Raw genomic sequence first — 11,425 nt, forward strand, 5'->3', positions numbered from 1 at the left:
TCACCATCATTTCATGAAGTCATAAAGTTAAAATGTCTTAAAATGAATTTATTTACACCTGAAAATCAGTAAGAAAAAGAACACAGACCAGCTGTGTGACGCTCTCACGTCCACATGAACCAAAACATATTCTGTTCAGTGTCAGTGAAAACATGTGACAAGCTTTTATTGTGAAAATCTGATCCTGTGTGATGAGCAGGTGTGAACAAGCCTGTAAAAAGTATTTACAGAAGACATTTTGTAAAGTTTAAATCTGTTAGTGTGACGTCTCCTCCATATCAGACAGGAAACAGCTGCTGCACATTCACAAAGTGGAAACATTGAATTTTCAGCGGTGCGGAGTCAGTGTTGTTACACTTCAACGTCAGTAGGTGGCAGCACAGACCACATAATCTTGACCCAGCAGCCACTTAAAAAGCCACTTTCTCATTAAAGAAAAGGTTTTTTGTTTGTTTTAAAAAACAAACACAAATAAACCTTTCAAATAATGCCCACCTAAACTATTGTCCACTTTCAGGTGACTTCACACTTGTTACCTGTCACTGTGATATTTCTGGTGGTCACTTCTGGTGAAAACAAGCCTCCAGCCCTCACTGCTGACAGAGCAGCAATAAGCATCAATGCACTTATTACAGTCTCGTGAATTTCCACAGTGGTTGGTAAAATCTGCTCAGAGACACAAATGTTGTTCGTATCTGTGAGCAACATCCTGATTTCAAATCTGTGGGTCAGTGAATACAAGCACCAGCACTAACGAGCATGCGCAGTGAGTCTGTCATCGAGCTGTTTAATAGTCCAATTCTATTGGAGGGCACTAATATAAACACATGACTGTGTTCAAGATAATCTCACTCAAAGAAACGTCTAACACATTGTAGATGAAGGCTGTTTAATAATGGAGTAAAGGATCTCCATCGTATTACAAACCACACCTGTAGCTGTTAAAATAAGAGAAAAATATAAATTCATAATCTATGACTCCAAAGAATTCATGTTCCTTCATGAGGAGAACAAACAGAATATAAACCAGTGTGTTTACAGTGAATGTGTCAGGTCTGAGCTGCTGTGGGGACCAGTTAGAGAGCAGCAGCTGGATCCCAGTGGTTGGACTGGTGGACGACTTCAGTGAGGAGTAGATGACATTTGGCTCTGGTAGAAACTCTGCACACACAAACACACAGGAGGAGAATATAAGCACAAAGCAGAGCCTCTCTGTTCTCTTTATAAACAGCAAAGCATCAGGACATGTCAGTGAACGCATCACAGTTACAATAATGTAACTTATTGAACTTTGACACATTTTGTGCAGGTGTGTCAGATCACAGCATCTGCAGAGACACACAATCTTGTTTTGATACATTTTAACTGCAGGATGAAAAATAAACTGATTAAATAACATCAAATTGCTCCATCTTAACAGGTTACTGGCACCAGAATATTTAGTGGAACTGGTGCTTGTGTCCCAGTCAGTGTGTACATCCTGAGATGCTGCAGCCACAAACCTGTTCACTGTTCCCAGCTCACACTTAAAGACGACTGAATGTTTGCTGTGAGGACTCCTCGATCCTGGGACGACCTGCCTGAAGAAATCTGGCTCGCCTCATCAGTGTCGTCTTTTAAATCCTTGTTAAAGACTAATATATAAACTTTAACTCATCTTATTCATCCAGCTGTTGGAAGTTATTCACCACATGACGCTTGAGTCTGTGTGGCTGTAGTTTGATTCATATTTTACTCTTTGCTCTTTCACTCATCGTCTCTGGGAAGCACTCGTAACGATGGTTTGAAAAGTGACACAAACTTAAACATACAATAAAGTTTGATTGTGAGCAACAGATTTATGGTGTTTGTACTAAAAGAAGAGCAGCTGTACCTCTCAGCTCTGACTGTTTTTCCTTCTCTTTGACTGACGTCTTCAGTTCTCACTGCTGAGCCGACTGCAGCTGCATCTGCACAATAAAACACACACACAGGACGTCAGTGCACGATTGACTTTACCCAGAATCCTCTGCAGGAGAAAATGGAAGGTACTCATGTTTAGCTGGACAGAGAAAAGTTACAGGAAGTCGTGATGTCGCTCTGATGTTGTTCAGTTTGTCTTGTACAACATTTTTCTGAAGTCTCATATAAAGACGTCGCTTCTCTGTTTTCTTAACAAAGTGGATTTTCTACAACAGTTTCAATGATAAGAAACAAAATGAATGACATTAGTTATGGAGCCTTTGGTAACATATTCAGAGAACAAGATGGAAAAACAATCAGTTACAGGAGCAAACATCATGCTGGCTTGAACACATATTTGTTGTTGAAGCTTCTCAGTATTTGAATCATGAAGATTTGTTAGTGTTTTTTAATGAGTTCATCTTTTAAACCATTTTAGCCTCGATTGTCCTGTTAAACACTATTTAAACTTCTGTCTCTATAATGCAACAGAGTCAAGTTTAGCCTCTCTGCTAACTTCAAGCTAAAAACACTGATGACCTCCAACGCTGCCCCTCAGCCTCCTGGTAGAGGCTCCTATGGACCCAGCAGGGTGACAACAACACCCCATCAAAGGGACAAAGACACTGAGCAGCATGCAAAGAAGCCCACTCACTATAAACATCATGTAAGAAATAAGAACTACAATGGGATCATTGATGGAGCTGGACTGTTGTCAGAGTGCAGCTTAGAGGAGATTCTGAGTTTAGCAAAACCTCCTCATGGCTTAAAAAGTCTAACAAGTGTTAAGATTTCCTGTGAATATTACTGTGAACACTGACACGCTCACCTGTTTTCAGTGCAGCTCACTTTGTTATTGTTACTCATATAGAATTAAATAAAGTATTCCAATAAAAAGTGTAAACATAGACTTTAATTAGCCAGTTTGTTATGCTGCACCGAACAAACGCACTACTCTCACATCTGGTGTGAGCGACGGCTGTGACGGGACACGAGCTCCAGCTCAACCTCTGACTTTACTGATGAACGAGTGAAAGTGAATTCCTTTGTTTAGTTTATTATTAGAATATGTTTGTTTGTTAGAAAGTGTTATAGATGCTATGTTATGTCCTACAGAGCAAATATTTCATATTCAGCCTTCATGAAGCAACCAGTTAAGTATTAAATCTTCTATAGCAATAATTCATCTTTGACGTTACATTATTTATATCATTTCAATGTATTCTTCATTTCACACATTTACATTGTTCTAAATATAATGTTTAAATAATTTTCATATTATTGAAGTCAGGATTATAACAGAAGGGTCACAATCATGGCTGCAGCAAATATGAAGACGAGGCTCAATCAATATCAAATACAAACAATATTTAAAGTGAGTTACTGACTCTTAAACTTGTAACTTTATTCAGTAAAAACTGTTTATTCTACCAGTGTTGTAATAAAATAAGTCGTACCATCAATAAATAAACAGCTGCTGAGGACTCGTTGGTGTAGCGAAGGACTAATGTCCTAAAGAGTAATATAGTACACACTCCTTCCTGAGACGACTGAAGGTCCTCTCATTTCCAACACTGTTGACTCTGTCTGTGTTGCACACTGCTCAAAATAAAGGGAACTCAAAGATAAGAATCCCAGATCTGAACGAATGAAATATTCTCATTAAATACTTTAGATAGTTGAATGTGGTGACAACAAAATCACACAAAATGATGAGTGGAAATCCAATGTAGCAACCCATGGAGGTCTGGATTTGGAGTCACACTCAAAGAGGAAAAACACTCTACAGTAATGTCCTTACAACAAGTCAAAGTGAAGCTCGGCAGTGTGTGTGGCCTCCACGTGTCTGTATGACCTACAACACCTGGACATGCTCCTGATGAGGTGGTGGATGGTCTCCTGATGGACCTCCTCTCAGACCTGGACTGAAGCATCTGCCAACTCCTGGACAGTCTGTGGTGCAGTTGGTGGACGGAGCGAGACATGACGTCCTGCAGGAAATGCTGACACACTGCAGCCACATGAGGTTCAGCATTGTCTTGCATTAGGAGGAAACCAGAGCTGCCCGCACCAACATATGATCTCACAGGGAGGTCTGAGGATTTCATCTTAGTACCTAATGGCAGTCAGGCTACCTCTGATGAACACATGGAGGGCTGTGCAGCCCCCCCAAAGAAATGCCACCCCATACCATAACTGACCCACTGCCAAACCATCATGCTGGAGGATGTTGGAGGCAGCAGAAGGTTCTCCACGCTGTGTCCAGACTCTGTCACGTCTGTCACATGTGCTCAGTGTGATTCTGCTTTCATTGCCAGTGGCAAAGTTGCCATCTCGGTGTTCTCTGGCAAATGCCAAACGTCCTGCACGGTGCTGGGCTGTAAACACAACCTCCACCTGTGGACGTCGGGCCCTCATGCCACCCTCATGGAGTCTGTTTCTGACCATTTGAGCAGACATGTATACATTTGTGGCCTGCTGGAGGTCATTTTGCTCTGGCAGTGCTCCTCCTGTTCCTCCTTCCACAAAGGTGGAGGTAGCGGTCCTGCTGCTGGGTTGTTGCCCTCCTACGGCCTTCTGATGTTCCGGCCTGTTTCCTGGTAGCGCCTCCATGCTCTGGACACTACACTGACACACAGCAAACCTTCCTGCCACAGCTCACATTGATGTGATCCTGGATGAGCTGCACTACCTGAGCCACTTGTGTGGATTGTAGACTTCGTCTCAATCTATCACTAGAGTGAAATCACAGCCAGCATTGAAAAGTGACCAAAACATGAGCCAGAAAGCATCAGCACAGAGAAGGTCTGTGGTCACCACCTGCAGAAACACTCCTTTATTGGGATGTCTTGCTAATAATTCCCACCTGTTGTCTAATCCAACAGTGTGTGGCATTGATTGTCAATCAGTGTTGCTTCCTAAGTGGACAGTTTGATTTCACAGAAGTGTGATTGGCTTGGAGTTACATTGTGTTGTGTAAGTTTTCCCTTTGTTTTTGGAGCAGTGCATTTATTCTGTGTACTATTGTATTTATGTATTATCATCCTTTTCTATCCTTACTAGGGCTGTGCAATATGACCAAAATCTCATATCCCGATATAAAACATCTATCGTCCGATAACGATATAAATCACAAAAATGTAACATTTTCTGTAAATTCTGTGAATCTCGGGCAGCTCGACTTGCTTGAAGTGTTTCCAGCTGCACGTCGTGTAGCTGGAGTCGAGTGTTTTAACCGATGAAACGATACATTTTTAGACATAAGTTGTAGCTGTTTTGCTTCTCATCCGTAAACACTGCATAGTCTATCACGTGATTCAGTTTATTTTGAGAAGTCTCAACAGGATCTTGAGCTTTATTGTGAAAGGTTTATGTGGAACATAAACAAGCGGACACACGATGGTTTTACAGTTGTTGTTGCTAACGACAACGCATAAAAACAGGCGCTTGTGCGTCCGTAGTGTGGTTATATTAAATATAAGAGAAAGAAATGAACATAGCCACTACAGTGACCGTCAAAACCATGAAAAAATATTGACGTAAACAGTTTATTTTGCGACACCACGAAACAAACGATAGCGTAAACTGAAACGATATATCTGGTTATATCGAACAGCCCTCATCCTTACTCTCTCTATCCAAGCACAATACTGTTGAACTTATTCTCAGTTTATCTTCTGTATAGTTGTAAACATGTATATTTGAATTTGTTATATTTTCATGTCATTTTACAGTGTTTTTCACCTTTGAAGGAGGATGTTTTGTCCCACTGTTACCCGAGTGTGTATTGTTTGGTTGACAATAAAACTCGACTAAAACAACAGAGTACTGGTACAGTACTGGGTTTGCTAGTACTACATTACTGTATATTACACACACACACACACACACACACACACACACACACACACACACACACACACACACACACACACACACACTTCATCAGCAGCAGACAGTCTCTTTGATGTTGATACATTTATCCATAACTGTGTGAAAACAGCACATGTGGAGGTGCAGGGAGGGAAACCCCGGGTTAACTGAGTGAGTTTTATCAACTCATATCAGCTTCATATGACAGAATATCCTGATTACCAATGTTAGCGTCAACTAATCTGAATAACAGAAATATACCCTGGGTATAATAAACTTTCTCTGTAGTGCAGGACCAGATCAATCAAAGTACAAGAATTCAAACAAACACAGAGATTCTACTTACAGAGCAGACACAGCACAGATGTTTCCTTCATCGTCCTTCTCACTCATTTCAGCTTTTTCTCATTTCTGTCTCTGACACCGAGTAAAGTTGCCCTCTTCCTCCTTCCTGTTGGTACAAAGAGAGTCGAGGTCAGATACATTAGAAATATATACAACTATTAACACACTGTAACGGTTACTCTCTTCTAACACGTGGTATGGACGCCCTGTTACTTAAAGTTGCTACAAAAACACACAGATAGTTTTTTTAAAGAATATTTCCAAGATGGACGTCTGATCGACATCACGGATGTTACACCAGTGTCCATTTGATGAACCTCTTCAGCATCACCTGCGTACCCCTGTTAGACTTTCTAACAAGGAAAAACTTTGTGTTTATGAATCATTTTCTTAAAGAATAAAACATTGGAAATATTAAGAGTTGGAGAAAAAAGAAGAAAATGCAGCAGTCCTCCAACAATTTCTTATCCTACTAGTGAAAAAAGTTCCATCCCTGGATTTATAATGCTGATGTCAGGAACAGAGAAGTGATGTTTGTACAAAGCCAACATATACAGATGAACATATATATGAAAAGCTTAAACATGTTGTTTACTTCTTTAAATAACAGGCTGCGGTTTCTGCTTTGCATACATGAAGAAGAAGTGCTGCTTTCTCTTCACATTCACATTAGATGTTTAAACTAAAATGAACCCATCCACTCTCATCCACTTCAGTCTGTCTCAGGGACACATGACGCTGTTACGACTCATCGAGCGACGTCACCGACCAGCCAATCGGTGACATCACAGTTTAGTACCTGCTCAGATCGCTTGGAAACCCGGCCGAGCAGGTACTAAAGAAATACCTGGTACCAGGTACTGATGACCATTCACACTCACATTCACACCTCTGGGCGATTCAGAATCACCAGTGAACTTAACCCCACTGACTGCATGTCTGTGGACTGTGGGAGGAACCTGAAGAGAACCCACACAAACACAAGGAGAACATGCAAACCCCCCACAGAGACCAGGTGGTGGATGCAAAGCCTGGGTGTCACCATGTGGCCCTCTTAAAAATAGATTTAGGTACTTTAAATATACACAACATGTAAACTATAAAAATAATAAATAAAAGTTATAATGTCACTTATGTCAGCTGTAACTCTCATCTGGACTCTAATTTTGCAGTTTTGTTTTTATTATTAAGTGTCAGTGCACTTATGTTAACGACAGTGAATCCTTAAGCTGTCATCATCGATTTTCACCTGTCAGCCTCATTCTGTCCTTTCTGAAAGTCTTCAACAACTCAATTATGATGTGACTGAAAACACAATGAAGACAAAATATTAGGTATAAAATAACTGACTGTGGAAAATTTATTCTGTTTTATCAACATATATAAACACATTTAAGGATCTGACTGCAATGTTTAAAAAAACAAACAAACAAATGAACAGTTATTAATAAATATAACAAACATACAGTCTTTTAGAAAGTAGAGCCGATCAATGTATTTATGGATTATTGGAGTTTTTACAAAACTGATCATTTAAACAGAAGTCATTTCCAATGTTTCTATTTATTTTTATGTGTATTGTCTTTACTTATATTGGTAAGTAGAGTTCAGTGAACATGATTTATTACGATTTATATATAAAATTTAGAAATTAGCTGTTTTGCAAAGTATCTTAAATCCTGCGTTATTTGACACGTTTCACATATACACCAACAAGTCATTTACAACAATGTAAATACGGCCAATCATTTTAATGCGGAAACCAGGAAACCAGTTCGGGGCACAACCGTATTTGGCACCGTTACCGTCCCGAGCGAACGTCTTCACGGCGACAAGATGGGTAGCGGTGTTCGTACGTCGCTCTTCGGGATTCTTCTCGTCTGTTATTTCGCGTTTGCATCAACAGGTGAGTATGAAACTCTTAGATTGCTGATGAATTGATTTTCCGTTATTGGCATATTAAACACACGCAACCGGGACGTAAACGTGATTAGCGAAGCTCGCCGGTTACCGGGCTTCGAGCGCAAGTTAGCTCGCTAGTTGCGAAGTAGAAGCGGCTCTGTGTGGTGCGAGTTTTCTGTGTGTTTTGCTTAGTGTTGGCATTTGTGTGTAGTTTAAGTGATTACTGTTAGAGCCACCGAGACATGATGGACATCGTTTTTCGGCTGAAACCTCAGAAAACAGAAAACGTTCTCTTCAATCAAAACACAGCTACCCACCGAGCTAGCGACAGCAAGGCGACACGTCACGCTAAAGTTAGCCTGTCGGTGCAAACAAGAGTGGCGGAGAAAAAGCGGACTGTCCCGGATTACTTTCACATGACAGGGGATTTTAATCAGGCAAACCCGAAGTTGGGATTAATATAATGCTATTAGCATGTGCAGTGCTCTGGTACGGGAGAAAATTAAGAATAAAAAGCTCGAAACTGACTTTTCGACACGATGTCGTGCTTCCGTAGCGATCAGCGAAGGAGGAGAAGCGCTACCGCGAGGCTTAATGGTCGCGGCGAGTAACAGGTCGGCTGGCTTCACCCCGGCGCACAAATCACAGCGTTATCTCAGGAGAACAACCAAGCCACTAAAGAAGTACTAAAACTCGAGGAGACGCACAACTGCAGCACTGTTTGCGCGCACTGTGTGTGGATTATTTAACCATCAGAGCCTGGTTAAGGAACAGTCATTTTTTGTCTCGCATCAAGTACCTGCTGAGAACATCACTGTAGTGAAGTTTATCTGAGTTTTCCCCATCCAGAAACTGGATGACAGCGAAGGTCAGGGATAAAAGAAAATAGGTCCTGTTGATATTTGGGCTTCGTTCCTCCTGTTCCAATAAGAAGTAATCCCTCACTTGAGAATGCACTCAAACTTTAACATTTCCGCAGCAATTTGCTGAAACAACCTCTGAACCAACAACAAGGATGTAAGACTTCCTAAAACTATAACTTCTTTTTCTAGGAGGTTTCACTTTATGGTAATGTAACGACATCCAACTGTAACTTTGTCACCAAATTAAAACATCACTACTTGACTAGCTGGTTGTAAAGAAAGCGGAGTAACCTGGATCCTGACCAGTGCGCGCTCCCGACGCTGGGGAACGCTCCGTCGGTGATAAATGGCACAACGCTCAACCAGAGCAGCAGCCATGTTTCAGCGCTACAACCAGACGTGAAACACGACCTTCTTATGAATCTGCGTGTCTGTGTTCTACTTACCCCGACATGCAGAGGCTCTAAAAACATACTAGCAGCTCCTTTGTGCCTGATCCCACACGTCAGCAAACATGAAGACGGTGAAAGCTGCTGATAAGCTTCGTTTTTGTCGACGTCACGATTAAAAACAGGCTCCAATATCCAAAGTTAAGCCCACGTCGTTTTCGAGTAAAGGGCATCCTTGTTTAAAGCTTCTAGCAAAGCTGTTTTCCACCGTCCACGAACGATAACACAAACGTTAATAACACAAACAGCTTCTCTTCTCACGGAGAGAAACCGTGTAGCGAGCTCACAAAGATTGCAGCGGAAGCGCGTTCCCTGTGTGCCTGCAGAGCGAGCCGATGACCGATAGGGGCAGTGTACAGTATGGTACGTACTACAGCGCTCCCCGGTTGGCACGGAGTCGTGGGCCTGATGTATGGAGCTCATTGCATCATTTAGTCAGCCCCGTCACCTGCATCTATCTGACACTGATTTCTCAGAGGGAGCAGTGTAGTAGATGAAGAGCTGATGGTGAAATCAGGAGCAAAAACTAACGAATGTTGGCCTGGTCAACACATTTTCAATTCAATTCAGTTTTATTTATATAGCGCCAAATCACAACAACAGTCGCCACGAGGCGCTTTATATTCTAAGGTAGGATGTCTGAAAACCTACACAGACATAAACTTATTATCATTATTTAATCATGTGGTCACAACTTAATAACCCGACAAACATCACATGTTTCTGAGCATAAGAACCAAAACAACAAATAAGCAGCTGTTCAAAGCCGTTTGCAAAAAATTATTTTCCCTTTTTTAATAAATCTTTTCAGATTGTGTTTTTGTTCTATTTCTGACACTGGGAGCTAAACACAAGTTGTTTTGTTTTGTTGCTTTATTGCTTTGTTGTTCGTCTGAATTCTGTGGTTCCTTAGCAGATTTTAACAGGTCTATGGTCATGTTTATGTGATTCAACCAGCATAAAGGAGAGAGCAGTTGTCTCTGTTCCTCACCCTGATTGGCTGCTGTAGAAGTGACCGCTTCCTCTCTTCTCTGTTGTTTCATCTTTTAGACCAGGAAACCATCACGGCTCAGTCAGGACAGAAGAACGTCACCCAGCCATTTCGAGCTCCAAACAACAACATCATAATAATTGAAGAGTGGTCCAGAGCTGACCTACATAAATGTGCCCCTAAGTACTGGAATGGACACTTTTTTCCACAAGAGCAGCATCCATCTTTTGAGAACCAGGCGGATCTGGAGTTGTTGTGGCAGTTTTTGGCGATGGCGTTTGTCCCGTGCGTGTTGGTGAAGTTGGTGATGATGCCGTTGGAGGATTTTTTCGATTTGGTGGTGTTGATGGTGTCAGCAGTGGTGTTGAAGGAGGTATTGTTGTTGTTTGTGGAGATGGTGTTTGAATCTACAGAAACATAAACAACAGAAGCAGGGTTCATACCAGCCTCCAGCACCTCAACTGATCCTTTTTCTTTCAACGACTCTACTGCCTCCTCCCCCTGTGCCATTCATCAGGAGACACCTACCCACAGCCTACACTGCAGCCTCTCCATCACAACTTACCAGGGGCGAAGTCAGCTGATGAAGATGAAAACCAGGAAAGCCATGGGCCCGGGTGGAGTAGCTTCCACTGAAGTCCATCAAGCAGGTTGGGGAGGAGAGGATGTTGTCTAAGCTAACATCCATCATGGACAACACCTTCTTGGCCTCCAAACCCTCTATGACCCTCTGGTATTCCTTCCCACTGTTGCCAAAGTGCTTGCTCATAAGGGGTCATATGATTGTTGGGTTTTTCTCTGTATCTATGAAGCGCCTTGAGGCGACTTATGTTGTGATTTGGCGCTATATAAATAAAATTGAATTGAATTGAATGGTGGAATTGAACTCAGGAGCTTCTTACATACAGTTCATGCAGTTTTTAGGAGATTGTGGTTCTAATGTTTTTACTGTAAATAAAGTGTCTGTTGATATGATTGTTGTTGTTTCCTGGTGCTTCCTTAATAAATCTGAGCTCGGGATCAAAATAATCCATGTCTTGTTTTTTTGTTGCAGTTTTTCA

General features: G+C 41.6%; 1 long non-coding RNA gene and 1 pseudogene across 2 annotated transcripts in view; one reads left to right on the forward strand and one right to left on the reverse strand.

The window, feature by feature from the left end:
• The window catches only part of LOC146673465 (junctional adhesion molecule-like), an 82,886-nt pseudogene that overhangs the window by 38,000 nt on the left and 33,461 nt on the right, over window positions 1-11,425 (forward strand). The window lies entirely within an intron of this gene.
• Window positions 194-9,746, reverse strand: LOC146673468 (uncharacterized). Its single transcript, XR_014910479.1, has 4 exons — window positions 9,371-9,746; window positions 6,161-6,265; window positions 1,874-1,949; window positions 194-1,161 (listed from the first exon to the last, which is right to left on the reverse strand). It is a non-coding gene; the product is annotated as an uncharacterized LOC146673468 (long non-coding RNA).

Source organism: Rhamphochromis longiceps, linkage group LG3 (assembly GCF_057381845.1).
Source record: "Rhamphochromis longiceps isolate RC_006_pf linkage group LG3, R_longiceps_female_GT1.1, whole genome shotgun sequence".
Lineage (NCBI taxonomy): Eukaryota > Metazoa > Chordata > Actinopteri > Cichliformes > Cichlidae > Rhamphochromis > Rhamphochromis longiceps.